The following is an 18,998-nucleotide window of genomic DNA, read 5'->3' on the forward strand; positions in this document are numbered from 1 at the left end:
ATCCCTACCTATGTGATCTTTGGGCCTCAGTTTCCTCATCTATAAAACCAAGGAGTTAGATTAAATGGCCTCTGAGGAAATTTCCAGCTCTAGAGCTAAGATCTATGATGTGGTCACTGTGTTCTAGTACAAATAACATTTGGTTAAAAGCTCAGACAATTTGGGTTCTCATCCTGACTCTACTTTAAGTGGATTCATAGGACCTAGGGCAAATCATTTCTTCACTCTGGTGATCCCATTTTTCATTATCTGTGAAATGAGCATATTGGACAAGCTAATATAAGATCCTTCCCAGTTCTAACATCCTCTGATAAAAGTACACCCTGGGTTGAAGGGTGGTGTCTCTGAAATAGAAGCCCAAGTGTCCTCATAATGGTGAGGTCATGGTGCACAGCTGTGACCTATTTCAAGTAAGCAGGTGATAGCTTTTGGTCTCCTCCTATGATTCTAGTTCACAGGGAAAGAGAGGCTAGTAAAAGCTGGCTCAAAAAACAGTTCCAAATCCCCCTAACTATGTAAAAGAAAGAGGGGGAAGGAAGGTTGTCCTTAGACAACCAAAAAAAATTTCCTTCTTACCCCCAAAAGAAAATAACTTTTAGTGAACAAGTTTTTAGCATGAGTATGCTCAATCTCTCTCTCTCTCTCTCTCTCTCTCTCTCTCTCTCTCTCTCTCTCTCTCTCTCTCTCTCTCTCTCTCTCTCTCTCACAGCCAGTGTCTAATCCATTTATTCCTGTCTTAGGTCTCCTGACACCTGGATTCGGACACAACAAACAACTCAACCCCATATGCCTCCAATTGCGGGATTGTTTTTCCTGTTGGAAAACATATCTAGGAAGAGAAAAACAATAAAAGGGTGTAAGTTCTCGTAACTACCACAACTCTGCAAATGCCAAGTGCTCTCTGCCAGCTGGAAATGAAAAGGATTTTCGGAGGGGGTGGAAAGGAGGCTTTTGCGAAGGGAATTTGTCAAATGGAGAATTAACAGAGCATTTTGCTGGAATCATTCCCCTGAGATACAGACAAGCTTGGCCCAAATTGTTGATATAATAAATTGTGAATAATAATTGTCAGCATATCTATAGCAAGGCCATTTCACCCTCACAACCCTGTGAAATAGGCAACACAGGTATTACTCCCATTGTTACAGATAAAGAAATTAAGTCTCAGAGAGGTTGAGTGATCACAATTTGTAAAGTACTGGAAATAGGACTCAAATCAATGCTTTCCTGACTGCAAATCTAGCACATTTGTTTCTACCACTCCATATTGGAGAGATGCACTGGGTAAACTTTAGCATGATGAGGTTGTCCACTATTGTGTCCTTAACAACAAGCATCTGAAAGCATTGACAAATATTGTGCCTTCAAGGACTTTTCATATTTTTATAATTTTTAAAAAGGCTACCTAGAGGTAGAATCATATTTAAAAACATCCTTCAATTATCAGACATTCAGAGATGAGGGGGAGGGAGGTCAGAACAGCTCAGTGACACAGACCTGGAGTCAGGAAAAGTCAATTCCCTCAGTTCAAATCTGACCTCAGACATTTACTAGCTGTGGACCCTAGGCAAGTCTCTAAGCCCTGTTTGCCTCAGTTTCTTCATCTGTAACAATGAGCTGGAGAAGGAGATGGCAAACAACTCCAGTGTCTTTGCCAAGAAAACCCCAAAAGGGGTCATAGAGTCTGACATGACTGAAAGGACTGAACAACAATAGAGAACAAGCTCTCAAAGAGCTTATTTCCAGTGTAGTGGTAACTATAGATAGATAGATAGATAGATAGATAGATAGATAGATAGATAGATAGATAGATAGTAACTATATATGAGATATATAGCAGACAATATATAAAAATATATAGTAGTAACTATATAGAAATAGTAGCAAATAATTATAGTACAAGTTAGAAATAACTATGTAGATGAAATCAGACATCCACAGATCAGACCTTTCCTTTCCTCAAGCATGTTGGCTCAGGCAATCAGGAAAAGCCAAATGGAGGAAGTTATACCTGAGCTGGCTTTTGAAAGAATTGTGAAGGATCTCAGTAGATAAAAATGGGGGTGTGACAGTCTCTTCCAGACACAAGACTTGTATGCTTGGACAGAAGGTATGAATGAGACTCGAGATGTATGTTGAACTCATATTACGGAAAGAATTGATTGCCATGCTAAGGAATTTGTATTATTTATTTCTCTGTTGAAGACAATGTGGTATTGTGGATAAACTATTAACCTGGGTTCAAATCTCATTTCAGTTACTTATAGCCTACATAATCCTTGGTAAGTCTCAGATGAGTTTCCTTATCTGAGGCATTCTGACACTCAGTTTTCCTCATCTGTGAATCAAATGATAATAATGTTAATAATCTTTAAAATTTAGTAATCATTTAATAATATAATATTTATATAGCATTTTAAAGTTTGCAAAACCCCTTACAAATGATATCTTATTTTTTCCTCACAACAACCCTGGAAGCTAGGTGCTATTATTATCTCCATTTTATAAATAAGAAAATTGAGGCAAGTAGGGTTGCCCAAGGTCACACAACTAGTAAATATCTGAAGCAGAATTTGAATTCAAGTCTTCCTGATTCTAAGTCACTCTACCCCATCTATCTGCCCAAGGTGAAATAATGTTTGTAATGTCTTGCACAAAACTTGAAGTTCTATGATAAATGTGAGCTAGTTTTTAAAAATTTAAGAAGCAAGAGGGAGTCACTAAAATTTTAGAAATATAACTTCTGGCAGTGATATGAAGTATAATAAGTTGGAGAGGAGGGGGACTGGAGGCAGAGAGAAGAGTTAGTTGGTAATTATAACAGTTCAAGATAAGATGAGGTGGGCCTGAACTAGGGTCCTTGTAAGGAGAGATGGGAAGGTGGTAACAGAGGTGAGAAGGATTTTAGAGGTAGAATCAACAATATTTGATAATTCATTTAAAAAGGTAAGGAAAGGGAAGAGTCAAGAATGGCTCTGGGAAATCATCTAAGTAGGGATTATTGAGCAAATGGTGGTGCCAAAAACCAGAATAAAGAATTTAAGATGAGCAGGTTTAGGGAGGAAGATGAGGATTTCAATTTTACACTAAGCTAAAAAATTATATATATATATATATATATATATATATATATATATATATATAATGAGTTAGACAACTGAAGGGGGAAGGTTAATCTTACTGTATGAACTCAAAGTGCTTGCTAATAGGACATCTTTTTAATTTTTTAATTTTTTTATTGATTAATTAATTTAGAATATTTTTCCACAGTTACATGATTCATGTTCTTTCCCTCCCCTTCTCCCTCTCCCCTCCCAGAGCCAACAAGCAATTCCACTGAGTTTTAAATGTATCATTGTTCAAAACACCAAATGGCATTATGAAGATTTTGAAACAACTGAACAACATGATATAGTGAGAGGTGGTGTGATATTATGGAAAATTTATTGGATTTGGAGTCAGAAAATGGGTTCCAATTTTTACTCTCCCCCTTATTCCTCTTATTCCTTACTAAATATGTGATCATGGGCAAATATTTAAACTCTCTGATCTTTAGTTTCCTTATGCATAAGTATTTTTGTAGGACCTATTTCATAAGATTGTTGTGAGGGTTAGACATCAATGTAAGCCACTATCACTATAAATACTACACTGTTCTATATCCCACTAAAGAGAACTTTGTTCTAATATCTATGATTTTTTAAAAAATAAAATGGAAATTTCTTGCCTTGTCCTAGATTTTCCCATTTATTCTAACATTAAAGATGGTTGACATTTCACAACTAGTTTATAGGCCTGGGCTTAGCCTTTGAATTTGGTCTTGGAGTTTCAAAGGGAGCGCTGAGGCCCAGAAAAATGGCAGCACCGGAGCTGAGAGGTTAGGCAGAAATAAGTGCTACAAACATGGACTCGGTTCCTTGGTAAGAAGCCTACTTAGCTATGTGGTCCCTCCAGGGGATCATGTGCAGCAAAGAACTGATAAGAGATGATGAGAACAAAAGCAATAAATTCTTAAACCAAGCAGGAAATGGAATCATATGTAGCAGCCATGGACAGAGCCATAATGAAGGAGCAAATCAGGATTCTGTCCATCAGTGATTCTGGGTATTATGTGACTTGTGCAGGTTTGGAGAAGGGTGTTGATTTTCTAAAACCACCTTAGGGCACTTCCGTTGTCAGGGGCTCATAGCCCCCCAAAAGCACTATAAATCTAGAGAACTCTAGGTTCCTGGAGGGCAGGAGTGTTCTGGTAAACATTTAACAACCAGTTCTCTGGGGAGGAAAAGTTTAAATTAAAAACCTTTCAATTTAATCTGCATTATTAACACTTTCACCATTGCTTTCTTATGTCTAGACAATCAACAAAACAATAATGTGAATAAATATAAATAAAGAATAAATATAAGATGTATTTATAAATAAAGCCCCGATGTTTGCTTATTTCAGAGATATGGATACTCACACTGAACATTCAACGATGGGCCCTCAGGATACTGTTTGAGCTGCCTCCAGTACATCCCTCCTGGAAGGTTGCTTTATTCCCAGTTAAACCTGTGGAGAAGAATCAGTCAACTTCAGGCTAGCATATGGAGGACTATCTAAGTCCCTGGGATAAGATAGGACTTACCAAGAGGTAAGGAAAGTTATTTTGACTGTTTATGCACTTACGTATAAACCCTCTGTATTTTGCAGTTTTTTATCAGGTTAAATAAAACATGTTCTGTCATCAGTATTAGCCTGAGTATTTATGTCAGAGGTGGGAACCTTTTGCTTTTCTTGTAGACATTTAGAGCCCAATTCTGATCATCCTTGGGAAAAACATAAGCCAAAGACTAACTTGCATGAAAAACTCTCCCAAACAGAACCCAACTCATGTAAACCACAAACTTCAGTTCTGAGTTGTGAATTAGGGAAGAAAGGTAAAGGAAGAGAAAGACTAAAAAGAAACTACTGAGTTGTGTAATTAAAGCCTTCTTAAAACCTTGAAGAGAACAGTTTCAGTAAAGTAGTTTGGTAGGTAATGAGCATTTATTAAACATTTGTGCTGTGCAAAGCGCTGCTAATAGTTGCTGAGAATTGAGGAGTGAAGATAGATTGCTGCATGGGACAGAAGCTTCCAGGTGTGCCCAAGGAGGGAAGTGTTTCCAAATTCTCCAGTATAGCTACAAATCTGCCTTAAAATGTGACTAAATGTGAAATTAATAACAGTAAACGAAATACCAGAGTCATTGTTGAAATGGCACCAAAGGCATCAGGTTGCATTTGGGGGGGAGGGGGAGATGAGGGGTACAGTGGGAATGAAATATGTTAGGAAGCATGTGGGAGTGACTGGGATATGGGGTGAAGCTTATGAGGTGGGAGCTTCCTGAACATCTGGATTCAGATGCTGGAAGGAGCTGTGATTTGATAACCATTAGCAACAAATCCAATAACAATCCAATAACCTGCTCCTATTCATGGTCAGAAAGGATGAGACTGGATTTGTCTTTCTGAGTTGGATAATTTCAAATGATTGATGATGGCAATTATTATTGATTTATAATAGCTACTGGTCTAGGGAATTATGCATATAATCTCAAACTAAATACTATCTTTGACTAATGAGACATTTTCTTAGTAAAGGTTGGCAGAGCATCTGCTCCTTGTATTTTCCTCTCTCTCCCTGATGGAGACATTTTATCTATGAATGACTGCTACAAAAGATTCCCTTTTTTTATGTGCGGCCTCAAAGTTTGAAGTCTTCTTCATTCTCTTTTTCCACTTATTGCAACCAAACTTATCAGTCTCCTCAAACAAGAAAACTTGAGCCTCTTTCAAGGAACTTCATTTAATCAAAAGCCAACTTGGAATGGCAAGAAACATCCTCATTTTGAATTTTAAATGTTGGCATACAGTACAAATACTGCAATTGGATCCCCTACAAACAAATCCACAAACTAGAATCTCAGGCACTTATTCCTCACTTTAGAGATATTTCCCTAAATTGGCTTTCCTTTAGCTTGGATTCCTCAACACAGGCTGATGAGAAATTCATGGGAGTCAGGAAACAGAACTAGGTCTCATCTCAAATAGTTTTATAACATTAAATAGGGAATCATTTACTCATTTCCTTAATTTTCTCATTTGGCAAATTGGAATATACACCTACTTCCTTACCTACCTAAAAATCATTGTTAAACTAAAAAGGAATAATAGTTTGGAAAGTATTTGAAAAATTAAAATCACAACTAAAGAATGAAATTATTTTTATCCTTTTTGGATAAGCATATCAATCATTTGTCCCCCCCCCCCATGATTTTACCTAACCCTATCATAGGCACTGAGAGTTATTAAAAAAACAAAACAAAAAAAAACCCAAGCAAATGAACAAACACATGATCCATAGCCTCAGATTCTATAGAGTTTATCTGGGAAAACAAGACAAATTCATGTGAAATAGTTACAGTACAATAAAGTGCTGAACTGTATGATACAGACTCTATGTATAATAGAATTTCAGGGTAAGAAAAAAATAGTTGGTGAAATCAGATAAGGCTCTTTGGAGGAAGTTGGACTTTTAGCTGGGTCTTGAAGGATGGTTAAGATTTAGATAATAACTCACAGGTGCAGAGCCCTTCAAGGTTTGCAAAGTGCTTTCCTCATAATAACTATGTGGAATAAGTAGATGGATATTGTTACTCTCATTTTATGAGTACCCCACAACTTAGGGGATTCCTTCCCCTGAGAAGCTCTGACTCACATCAAGACAGAGTTATTTGAGGGGGAGAGCCTAACCCCAAAAAGGGAGGGTCAAATTTCTCTGTCTTTAGTTCATTACCCCTCCTTGGAATAAAATTTAGAGCAAGCTCTAAAATGATATGTAGGTATAATTCATGTATAGAATCCCCTTAAAAATACATTCTAGAAAAAAAGTACTCAATGCAAAGAATGAATATCAGATATAGGACTTTTATTTCTTCCCACAAAGAAAACTATTAAGATTCAAGAGACTCAAAGATATGGATTCATACATAGACAGAAATATAAAACGTCTCATTCACCCCATATATTCATACTTCCCCAAGAAAGTTAAGAGTCAAGAATAGATGAAAGATTAAAACAAATAAGAGGATCAAGGACCCATTGGGGTTCATTCATATTGAAAGGGAAGGAGACAAAATAAAAGGGCCCAGGACAAAGACTTTAGGGATCTCCACATTTATAAGTTGGAGAAAGAGAAAAGACAGCAAAGTAATTATCAAAGAAGAACCAAGAGAAAACCATGGCATTGATTGACTTCTATTAGTTCTTTCTTCTAGTAATGGTGTTCTTATCTAAAAAGAAAATTCTTTTTGAAAAAATCATCTTCCACTAGTCAACCAGCAACTAACTGTCTGAAATTTTTTAACTCACAAGGTAGTCCCCAAGACTAAAAACATCTATTTGTCAGTATCCATGGTTGGTGTTCTGAAGAGGGTTTTTTTATTTAGCATTCACATTGGTGAACCTGAACAGTAATCCAAAATATGTAGATATGGTCAAGAGGAGAATACTTTGTGAATTTCTTAGCCCTTTCACTGCAGTGTATTCCTGGTGCTTTTCTCTCTCAAATTCTCTTTTCCTGTAGGATAATGTCTGGAGCTTGAACTGAGGAAGTCTTGATAAGTTAATTACCACAGGTAGAAGCATTTGTTTCTCAGGATCACTAGTCACTGTCCTATAATCAAGTTAAAAACAGGAAGAAGAAAGGGGCCAGGGTCTTGGTTTCACCTAAGTAAGCAAAGGTTCTTACTGGGATCTGTTTGTAACAACCATTGCCTCTGGTAATAGGAAGGGGGAAAAATGTTTCTCCTCCTTTCCCTCTCCATTATTACGTTGTTGGAAGTCTAAGAGAGAGAGAAAAAAAAAATTAAAAAAGAGCCCAACTAGAGAAGATCCTATAAGAGAATGAACAGCAGTGTTTATATAGTTTTACAATTGGAATAGAATTCATCTTTTTGACTCAACAATCATCTTAGATAAAACCCTTATCACTGGGAACCAATCAGGAGTTTCTGTGGTACCCAAGATAGGCAAATGCCACTCAGTAAAGAGGCAAGGTGCTTGGACGGATTCCTCTGATTACCTTTGTTATTTATAGATTCACACACACAGCTCTTAAATGTTAAACAGCATGCCCGAATTTACACACTAGTAAGAGAGTAGAGACTAGAATCCTGTTTTTTTTTCCAGCATTGTTTCTACTTATGCTATGATAACATTCTCTTTATAGCCTGAAAAAGGGAGTAAAGACAGGAATTCCAGGTTGGAAGAAACAGTCCTGGAATAGAATACTATTCAATGGATTGGAAATAGGAAATGAGCATGGCATGTTATAAGAGTGAAAATTGTAGCTTGACTGGAGCAGAGAGTTTTTACTGATGGAGAGATCAGGAAGATTTAAAGATTTAATGGAGAAGATAAAGCCAAACAATAGAAGGCTTAGAAAATCAGATAAAGGAGTTTGAATTTTATTTGGTAGACATTAGAGAATACTTGTAGGTTATAATGCAGGGAAGTAATGAGGGAATAATGACATGATTGACAGAAAGCAATGTTTTAAGAAGATTAGTCTGGCAGTATATATGTAATATATATCAGAGTGGGAAGATGGTAGGGACAAACCCATTTGTAAGAGTTGTAGTAATCCAGGTGTGAGATGATGCCAGATTTACCTAGATTAGTGATGCTGTAGGAATGAAAAGAAAGGGGAGAATCCAACAGCCATTTCTAGGAAACAATGAGACATGCTGACAAACTGGTTTAGGAAATTAAGAATATGTCAAAGGTAATTGAAAATCCAAGCAAGTCAGAAAATAATACTGTTATTGGCAGGGCCTGGTGAGCTGGGAGAGGATTGAAAATATAACTAGTTTAAAGGGGAAAATGAAAACATAGATGAAATGCTTATCTAATTTGCAGCTAGCTGACTGACTCAAAGGTGGGAAACACAGATAATGTGATAGGTAACAGAATTGGGATCCAAACAAATCTCAATAAACTTAAGGATAGATGAAATATAACAGAATAAAATTGAATACAGATAAATGTAAAGCCACACATTTAATATATGTATATAAGTATACATATATTTAAAAACCCTTACCTTCTGTCTTAGAATCAATACTGTGTATTGGTTCCAAGGCAGAAGAATGGTAAGGGCTAGGCAATGGGGGTTAAGAGACTTGCCCAGGGTCACATAGTTAGGAAGTGTCTGAGGTCATATTTGAACCCAGGCCCACCTATCTCTAGGCCTGGCTCTCAATCCACTGAGCTACCCAGCTGCCCCCTTAATATATTTTTAAATGAGCAACTGAACAGGATAGGGAAGGCATAACAGTTTATATGGGAAAAGACCTGGGGATTTGCATGAACTGATAGTTCAGTTTGAGTCATCAGTGGGAATGGCAGCCACAAAGGCTAATGTAACACTATGGCAAATGAAAACAGATGCATAAGCTTCAATTTCATGTATTTATCAATGATTTCCATATTTATATTTTGCCCCATCATATAAATATAACAACATCTGAATTTGACTCATATCTAGACTATTTAATTCAGTTCATCCACACACAAAAATCAAGATGTGAAATCAGCATTTAACCAAAGAAAATTATGTTAGTCCAGTTTCTACACCCATCTCCCTTCCCACAGTAGTTTTAACCCAATTCCCACCCAAAAAAAAAAAAAAAAGATTTGCACCCATTGGGAAAGTCTGAAGGAAGAGTCAACTATCTGAGGAATACTGCTAGATGGGTCCTGCTACCAATACAGCTTTTATATCCCCATGTTCCAGGTTGTTCCACCTTTTCATCATGTTTCCAACTTGGCTGGAAAGAGTTGTTTCCTATATATTCCATTCTCTTGGAAGCTATCTCTTCTTCCTCTTCCTTCTAACCCTCCTGCCCTCATCCTTTTTGATCATGTGCATTCAGCTCACATTATTCTGTGAAAAGAAGTCTGTGCATTTTTGTTTTGTTTTGTTTTTTTCCTAGCACTAACACTGTCTAATGCAGAACAACTGTATGTATCTTTCCTCTTCTTTGACCCTCCACCCATATCAAGAGGCAGGAGAGGAGAAAAAACTCAGCCCTCTGCCAGTTCTTATACATGTTTGCTGCACTAATATTTCCATAATTTTCATTAACAGAAAAATAGTGCCAAGAACAAGGGAGGAGATAGACATACTGCATTATGCTCTGCTCAAAAAGCAGCTGTAATATGTTTAGTTCTTGGGACTGAAAGGCAGTATAGTATAGTGGACAGAGAGCTATCCTTAGAGCCACAAAAACCAAGACTCAAGTCCCACCTGTCACACATATTGTCTAATGTGATCCTGAGCAAGTCACTTAACTTCTCAGTTCTCAATAGACAATTCCTCAAATTATAAAGAAAGTGCTGACCAGCACTGGTACAGAGAATTTCTTCATCTGGAAGTTCCCCAAAGCTATGACAGCTATCACAAACCCAATCCTTATCCCTATTGGATGATTACATTTTAGGAGATGCTGTATCCAGAGGATAAAGAACATCATGATGAGAGGACTGGAAGCTATATAAGGATCGGTTGGAGAAAGTAGGAATATTTAACCTAGAAGAAGATTTGCTGACATACATTTAAGATCTTCAAGTATCTGAATATTTGTCATACAAGGGAGAGATTCAATTTACCCTGCTTAATCCTAGAGGACAGAACTAAAACTAATGGATGGAAGTTATAAAGAGGTAGATTTTGATTTAGAATAAGGAAAAACTTACTAACAATTAAAGGCATCCAAAATGAAATGGATGGACTAACTTAGGAAGAATTGAGTTTTCTTCTCTTTGTTTCTGACCAGACTGCACTTGGAACTTTTTCTTCATGCCCTGGAAATCTCTTCATCTTGGGAGATCATTTTGGCCCCAGAATTCTTGTTTTAAAAGTACCTTATGCTCCCATAGCCACTCCCTCTGATTAGATGGCTCTCTCCAGAATCTCCATAAAGAGATCTCTTTAAAGAGTGTTCAGGCCAGTCATCTCTAGGCTGAAATCTATGTTTGTCCATCATATATCTTCATCTGGTTGCCTTCCTCTCTTTTTTTTCTCCCTTTTATGCGTTCTCTTTCCCCATTAGAATACCAGTTCCTTGAGGGCAGGGACTGTAATTCTTTTTTGTTCATATTCCTGTTTCCAATCCTTCTGATTAACACAATGTCTGGAACATAGTAAATACTTCATCAGTGCTCCTTTGCTGACTGAATGAATTCCCATCATATCAAACTGAGCCAGGGTGGCCACTTTTCACAGATGTCAAAGCTCAGAATTCACCTTTTAGATAAAGGAAAATCAAAGGACCTAAGACCCTTTTCAACTCTGAGGTTCTATGATGAGTTCAATTTTGGATATTTTAGATTGCCTAGACTGAGTGGGGTGGTCCAATAAGCTAAAGATCAAAGATGGAAACTGAGATTGGAGACATCCACATGGAGGTGATAGTTTTAAAAGCATAGAAGTAATAATTTGTGATGATAGCACTCTCATTTGCATAGTAGTTTATACAGTAGGACCTCATTTTATCAACCAATATGTTCTAAGAAGCTTTGTATAAGTTGAAAATGAAGCATAATATTGAACCCCATTATTTGACAAGTATTTCTTAGGCCCATTATGATGTTTCTTAGGTTTATCGGAACTACCAGCATCACTACTCTTATACTTTCAATTCGTTATTAAGAACTAAGTAGAATTAAGGAAACAAAAAGACACACTGCTCTGACATGGACAGGATTTGTTATAAGTGAGAACTCCAGGCAAAGATTGATGTGGGAGCTAATGTTTGGCACAAAATAATGCAATAACACACAAATTATTCTCAGAATGAGAATGAGCGTGGTTTTGTGAATGGCTGCTAGACTTTACCCTGCTTAGGATTATGGATTTAGCATGTAATTAAAATTTTTTGTTTTACATATTTTTCCCTTTATTGTTTTTGATTGCCAGTCACATATATCTGAATTTGTGTGTGTTGAATTTGGGTTAAACAAAGTCCTTCCAATTCTATTTGTATAGAGTATTATGTTTTTCAAAGCACTTTCCCATATATTATCTTATTTGATCTTCACAATAGTTATGAAGTAGACTATCCAGGTAGCATTAGTATCACTGTATAGTTGAGGAAACTGAGACCCTGGAAGGCTAAATGAATTTGTTTATGATCTCATAGCTAATCAGTCAGTCAATAAATATTATTAAGTGCTGGGGAGATACAAAGAAAGGCAAAAATAATCCCTGCCCTAAAGGGGTTTATATTTGAGTGAGAGATACAATATTCAAGGCACTAGCTTCATACAAGATAGATAGAAAGTCATCTCAGAGGGGAAGATGTTAGTAGTTTAGTTGTTCATCCATCATTTGGAAGAGGATCAATGAAGTGGATTTAAATGAGGCAGAGATGCACAAAGTGATCAGCCTCACTCTCTCTTCTAGAGTCTAGAGGTAAAACAAAAGTCATAATGACTGGCAACAGCCCAGGATTCAGTGGAGAACTTTGGCCTCTTCCATGTCGGACCAAGCTCTAGATGCAACCCAGTGCCTGCTTCATCCACCTTCAAGGCCATTGGAACACACAGTTTTCATCCAACCATTACACTGGGTGCAATCTTAGAGGATGGAAAAGACCTCCTGCACAAAACAGTATTTTAATTTAGTCCTGAAGGAATCCAGGAATCTGGGGGGTCCAGGAGAGGAGGAAGAACATTCCAAGTATGTGAGACAATAAGTGCAAAGGCATTTAGATGGGTGATGAAGTGTTGTATTCAAGAAACTGCAAGTAGATCAATTTGAGTGGATTAAAAAATAGGTGAAGGAAAATAATTTAGAATAAGTCTGGGCAGGTAAATTGGAGTCAGATTGTGAAGGGTTTTAAATGCCAGACAATGGAATTTGTATTCCATCATAGAGATAATAAAAAGCCACTCCAATTGGCCAAGCAGTGAAGTGACATGGTCAGACCCATGGACATTTTAGGAATATCTAGGCATATTAGCAATATCTAAATCTTGGTAATACTGAAGACAATTCTGTAAGCATGTAAGTATGGTAACACCTTACATATTACATTTTTTTCACAGAGAATTAAGAAGGTAATGGATGGATAGGAAGTAGAGACAATAGGTATAAATGTTAGTTCAAGAAATTCAGGAATGACAAGGAAAGAGACTTAGACCACAGCTAGAAAAAAAAAGATAGAAAAATTAGAGGTACGGGAAGCACTGAAATGTAACCCCCCTGATCCCACTTTTTCAAATTTCCAATCAAAGTTCTCATTGTGAGGAACTCTTTGAATAGGAAGAATTCCAGAGACCAGCCAAGATGGTCTAGTGGGAAAAAGCAGTACAGTTGATCTTGTCTCCATAATTACTCCACAAATATTAGGAAATGGGCCAAGTCTTGATCAGTAAATTCAAGAAAAAATATAGTAAAGTCATTTTTTTTCCAGGCCAGGTTTGCACACGGACCTAGAATAAATATATAGACATTGAGGACAGAGTGTTTCCAGGAGAGACAATACAAAGCATTCCAGGGTGAGAATTGAATAAGAGTTTGCCTCAGCTGTGCAATAGGGTAAGAAGAGCTCCCAGATCTGACAGAGAAGGGTCCAACTAGGAGTGTGCTCATAAATGTTTTAACAATCAGCTTTCCAAAAAAATAAAAAAGTATGCATGACATACTTTTGAGTTTAATCTTCATTTTTACCATTTTCTCTATCACTTTCTTAAGTCTAGACAAAAAAAAATCAATCAATCAAAATCCTAATTTGGAGTGATTGTTGATTTCTGAGGTGCAAATGCTTATGTTGAAATTTTAAATTGACTCTTGAAAACCAGTTAGAGCTGGCTTCAGCACATCCCACAGTCTGATCTTGTGCAAAGAGCCAATTGAAAGTTCTGTTGCTCACTGCCAGGTTCTGGATCACATGCAGACTGAGGAGAGGACCTGCACCTAAGTGTGGCAATATAGGACCTGGAGTGATCTAATGCCCTAGGCTCTTTACTAAACAAGAAGTAAGCAACAGTTAGATGGCTCTAATCCTGAGATCATAGTCTCATATCCAGCCCAACATTGTCTGAATCCTAAAACTGAGTAACCAAGGCAGGAAGCTCAGTCCAAAGGAAAGCCTGCAGCTCTATCATTGAACCCTTGGCAACCAGCTAATAGCAGTGGCTGAGTCCAGCAGCAATATATTAAAGCTCCAACAAGTGTTTTGCTTACACTTGACCCAGATCCAGAACTTGCAGAGCTCAGGCCAGGAGGGTGATACTCAAATTTAACCCTGGATTAGAACACATTGGAATTGTTGTTGAGTTATTTCAGTTATGTTTGACTCTTTGTGACTACAGTTGTGGTTCTCTGGGCAAAGATACTAGAACAGTTTGCCATTTCTTTCTCCAGCTCATTTTAAAGATGAGGGACTGAGACAAACACAGTTAAGTAATTTGTCATGGGTTACCCAGCTAGTAAGTATCTGAGGCCAGATTTGAACTCATGAAGATGAGTCATCCAGATATCCAGTCCAGTGCTCAAGAATCTATTGTACCACCTCTCTGCCTCTAAACTACTCTGAGCACACTGAAAGCCTACAGGTCCCTTACCTGCGCTGTCTCAGATCCTAAAATAATGCAATACTCAAAATCCAAAGAAAGCAGAAGCAGAATCCAAGAGAACATATGACAGGACCAACCATGGCCCAAACATTCTCTCCAGAGATACACAGAGCTTGATCCCAATACAAAGTCTGAATTTAGAAAGTAAGTGTAACATTTAAAATAGTTGGAGACATAAACTGTGGCAGTTAAAAGAGTTAAGGGTATAAACTGTAAGAGTTAAAATAGTGGAAGATATCAATTGTGATAGATATAAGAGTGGGTGAGTAAATTTGTGACCGCAGAAAATATGTTTTCATCACAGTGTCTTGTTTTAAAATCAAATATAAGGTGGTCGCCAGGGAAATATTCCCAATTATGAATATACCTAAGTCAACTGGGTTTTATAGAGAATTTAATTAATAATACAATGAGGAATTAAAGAAAGAGAGAAGGAGAGTAAAAAAGGAATAAGTATGAAGGGCCTTAAGCCAACATGGCCTAGACCTGAGTCTCAAGAAAGAGAGATCAGTCAGTCAGTCTTTTATCACTCACCACAAGGTCTGTCTAAGCAAGGATTCTAGTGACACCAGGCCAGCTCCTTCTCAGCTGACTTCACCAGAGAGAGTTCCAGTCAGAGTCCTCCTCAAAGAGCCTTCCAGCCAGAGACTCCTTAGAGATCTTCCTCCAAAGGATTTTCTTCTCAAGAGCCTCTCCTCACGAGCTTGTCCAAAAGGATTTTTCCAAAAGGCCTCTTTCCTCAAGCGAATCTCTTTCTTATATAGGAGGTTTTCTCCTATGTCACCTCCCCTAAGTTCTTCCATCTACCAATCACTGTAGACGTTTTCCAAAGGACAGCCCTATTCTAAAAACACTGCTGGGTCGACTAATCCCTTTAGGAGAAAACCTCTGAGTAAGTCTGAACCAGAGAAAACATAGCTGAGTAGACTAATCCCCTCAGTAAGTCTGAACCAGAAAAACACAGCTGAGTCAACTAATCCCCTCAAGAGGAAAACCTCTGAGTAAGTTTTCACCTCTTTGTCCCTGGCAAGTTTACAAGTTGCCCGACCTTTATAGGTACCGAGCATCCCATTGTATCAATTCTAAAAACAGGCATGGCTCAAAGAACTCCTTGCCTCAATATAAGTATGGGTCTAAGTACTTTCATTGTTTAGCAAGGAGTTTTCTCCCCTAAAGCAGTCTTAAGTATGGGTGGAGTAGAGGTCCTCCCATTTCTGATCCTGGCAAGTTCTCACAGTCAAAATGGGGAATGTTCCCAGTAGGGAATTGTTCCAATTGAGAATTCCCGGGAAATTTTTAACATTCACAAGTCTGAGAAATTTCAAGATTTACATAAGGCTAGAAGAATACACAAACAACAACAAAAAGACTTTCACCCAAAAGAGCTATTATGGTATCAGGCATACATGCTCAATAAACCCAGAAGAAAAAGAATAACTTCAAAACTTCTACGAGGTAAGCCATAAATTAAAACACAGTTTGGGCACAAGTTCAACTATAATTCTTAGAATACATGAAGTAAGATTTTTTTCCCCTAAAACCTTTACTTTCTGTTTTAGGATTGATTCTAAGTATCAGTTCCAAGGCAGAAGAGCTGGAAGGTCTAAGGCAATTGGGGTTAAATGATTTGCCTAGGGTCACAGACCTAGGAAGTATCTGAGATCAAATTTGAAATTAGGACCTTCCCTCTCCAGTCTTGGCTCTCTATCTACTGAGCAATCTGGCCACTCCAAAGCAAGAATTTTTCAAAAGCATTAAAATGATTTTATAAATTAAATGAGAGAACAAGAGAAAAATGGAAAAGAAATGAAAGCACAAGGTTGTGGGGGGGATGGGAAATCAATAGGAGCTAGGGAAGAAAAACTTGGAAAGAGAATCAATAGTTTGTAGTTGTTTGTTTGTTTTTTTTAAACCTTACTTTCTGTCTTATAATTAACACTAAGGCAGAAGAGTGATAATGGTTAGGAAATTGGGGTAAAGTGACTTGTGCAGGGTCACACAGGTAAGAAGAATCTGAAGCTAGATTTGAACCCAGATCTGATGCACTCTATCCACTGTGCTACCTAGCTGCCCCAGTTTGGAGCTTTAAAGAGAGATTATTTCTCTCATTAAACATAAGCATAAACTTGAACCTGAAAGAAAAAAAATGCAACTTGGGGAAAAGCAACAGAAAAGAAGTTAAGGGAGGTCAAGGAGAAAAGACATTTTTGTTCTTGGGACAATATCATATTAGGGTAGAATGACAATGAAAAGTAATGGAAGTTGAGGCTAATATCTCTGAGACTTGTGACAAGGAAATCACTTTAAAAAGACTGATATATATTAATTTAAGGTCGCCAAGGAATTCAGCTATGTAATTCCTAAATGAAAACTTAAGTCAGCAGTCAATCTTTTATGGAGTTTAATTACAACAGGAGGAAGAAAGGAATTAGAGATAGAGAGAGAGAAAAGGGAGAGAAGGGAATAGGGCTTAAATACCCCTTCTGTTTAGGCTGGGCCTAAAGGCCCAAGCCCTTAGATAGCTGGGGCAAAGAAAAGAGATCAGTCCCTATTACTCACGTGACCAAAATGGAGAAACAGTCTCAGAGGCCCCCACCTTCAGCTTCTTCAGAGCAAGCTTCTCAGAGCACACTCCAACCACCCAGACAAACTCCTCAACCACCACCCCTGAGTCTTCAGACCCCTCTCTCTTTAAGGAAACCATCCAAGTTCCCTCCCCTCAGTTCTCACATCTACCAATCACTGTCCATCAATTTCCCTGTGCCAATGGAGGTTCTAGCTTAACCCAGGACTGCCCAGAGGTCTCTGGCTTTGCACATGTCTGTTGAAGGTCATATTTTCAAATAATTAAATCTTTGATCCTTTGCTACAGCCCTTCCTAAATCCTGTTAACCTGAGTAGGGTAGAGATTGGAATAATTAAATTTTGATCTATGCTGCAGCCCTTCCTCAATCCTGTTAGGACTGAGTAGGGTGGAGATTGATTCCAAGTATCTCCATTGTATCAATTCTAAAATCAATCATGACTCAAAGAACTTCCTGTTCTATGCTTAAGCATAGGTCAAAGTCCTTTCCATTGTTCAGCAAAAGGTTTCTGTCCTAAAGTAATCTTAAGAAGGGAGGAGGAGGAGCCTCCCATGCCAATGGGGTTCACATTCCAATAGCCAAGACCCACTATCAATAGGAAATTTTTCAAGTATGAAATTTCCCAATGGTGAAATTTCCAACATTTATAAGTCTAAGAAATTTTGAGGTTTACAGACTTCAGTAGCATTTAAAATGTTTCTTCCTTCATAAAACCTTATCTAACCATTTTTCCCATTCAGATATCACATAATATTTTGCTTGCATCTCTTATTTAGACTTGTTAAACAGTATTTTGTATTAAACTTATGCTTGCATGGATATATGGCTCAAACTTTAAGTTCTAAGAGAGGAAGACCTTGGGACCTATCAAAGTCTTTTCTCTTTTTTTAAACACTTACCTTCCATCTTGGAATCAATACTGTATATTGGTTCCAAGGCAGAAGATCTGTAAGGGCTAGGCAATGGGGGTTAAGTGATTTGCCCAGGGTCATTCAGCAGGGAAGTGTCTGAGGCCAGATTTGAACCTAGGGCCTCCCATCTCTAGGCCTGGCTCTCCATACACTGAGCTACCCAGATGCCACCCCTTTTCTCTTTTTCACTGCCTGTCCATATACTTCTTTCCATACAGTTTTAATCAATCACTTTTCAGTCATTTCTGATTATTTGTGAACCAATTTGGGATGATCTAAGCATAGCTACTAGAGTGGTATGCCATTTCTTTCTGCAATTCATTTTACATATGAAGAAACTGAGGCACATAGGGTTAATTGGTTTGCCCAGTGTCATAATTAGTGTATGAGGCCAGATTCAAACTCAGGAAACTGTGTCTTCCTGATGCCAGAGCCCAGCACTCTATTCATCATGCCACCTAGCTGCCCATCCAGTAAATGTTGAATCTGCATTTAGAGGATGTAAGGATGTCCAACAAATTAGTTCTTAGTGACATTACCAGAGAGAGATGAACAGATTAAATAATTGGTTTGGTACAGTATGGGATGTCTGATATATGGAAGATGTTAAGTTTCCTCTTAAAGATACCTATGGATAGTCTTAATTTCATCCTCTGAACTGCCTGTTCATATCCCTTGACCATTTTTCAGTTAGGTAATGCTTTATGTTCTTATAAGTTTGCTCTCTATGTATTTGAGAGATGAGTCTTTTGTCAGAGATACTTATTATTAAGATTTTTTCCCACATTTGCTGTTTGCCACATAATCTTGGTTGAATTGGTTTTATTTGTACAGAGCC

At 37.7% G+C, this 18,998-nt stretch overlaps 1 protein-coding gene across 5 annotated transcripts in view; it reads left to right on the top strand.

Annotated features, from left to right (window-relative positions):
• Positions 1–443: 443 nt before the first annotated feature.
• Positions 444–18,998, top strand: part of STON2 (stonin 2) — a 206,474-nt gene continuing 187,919 nt past the window's right edge. For 2 of the 5 annotated variants that reach the window (XM_007472697.3, XM_016433730.2), the window contains exons 1-3: positions 444–619; positions 741–856; positions 4,447–4,633. The gene's annotated coding sequence lies outside the window, so the exon portion shown is untranslated. The other 3 variants (XM_016433728.2, XM_056810603.1, XM_007472693.3) reach the window with 3 other exon arrangements.

This window comes from Monodelphis domestica, chromosome 1 (assembly GCF_027887165.1).
Source record: "Monodelphis domestica isolate mMonDom1 chromosome 1, mMonDom1.pri, whole genome shotgun sequence".
Taxonomy (NCBI): Eukaryota; Metazoa; Chordata; class Mammalia; order Didelphimorphia; family Didelphidae; genus Monodelphis; species Monodelphis domestica.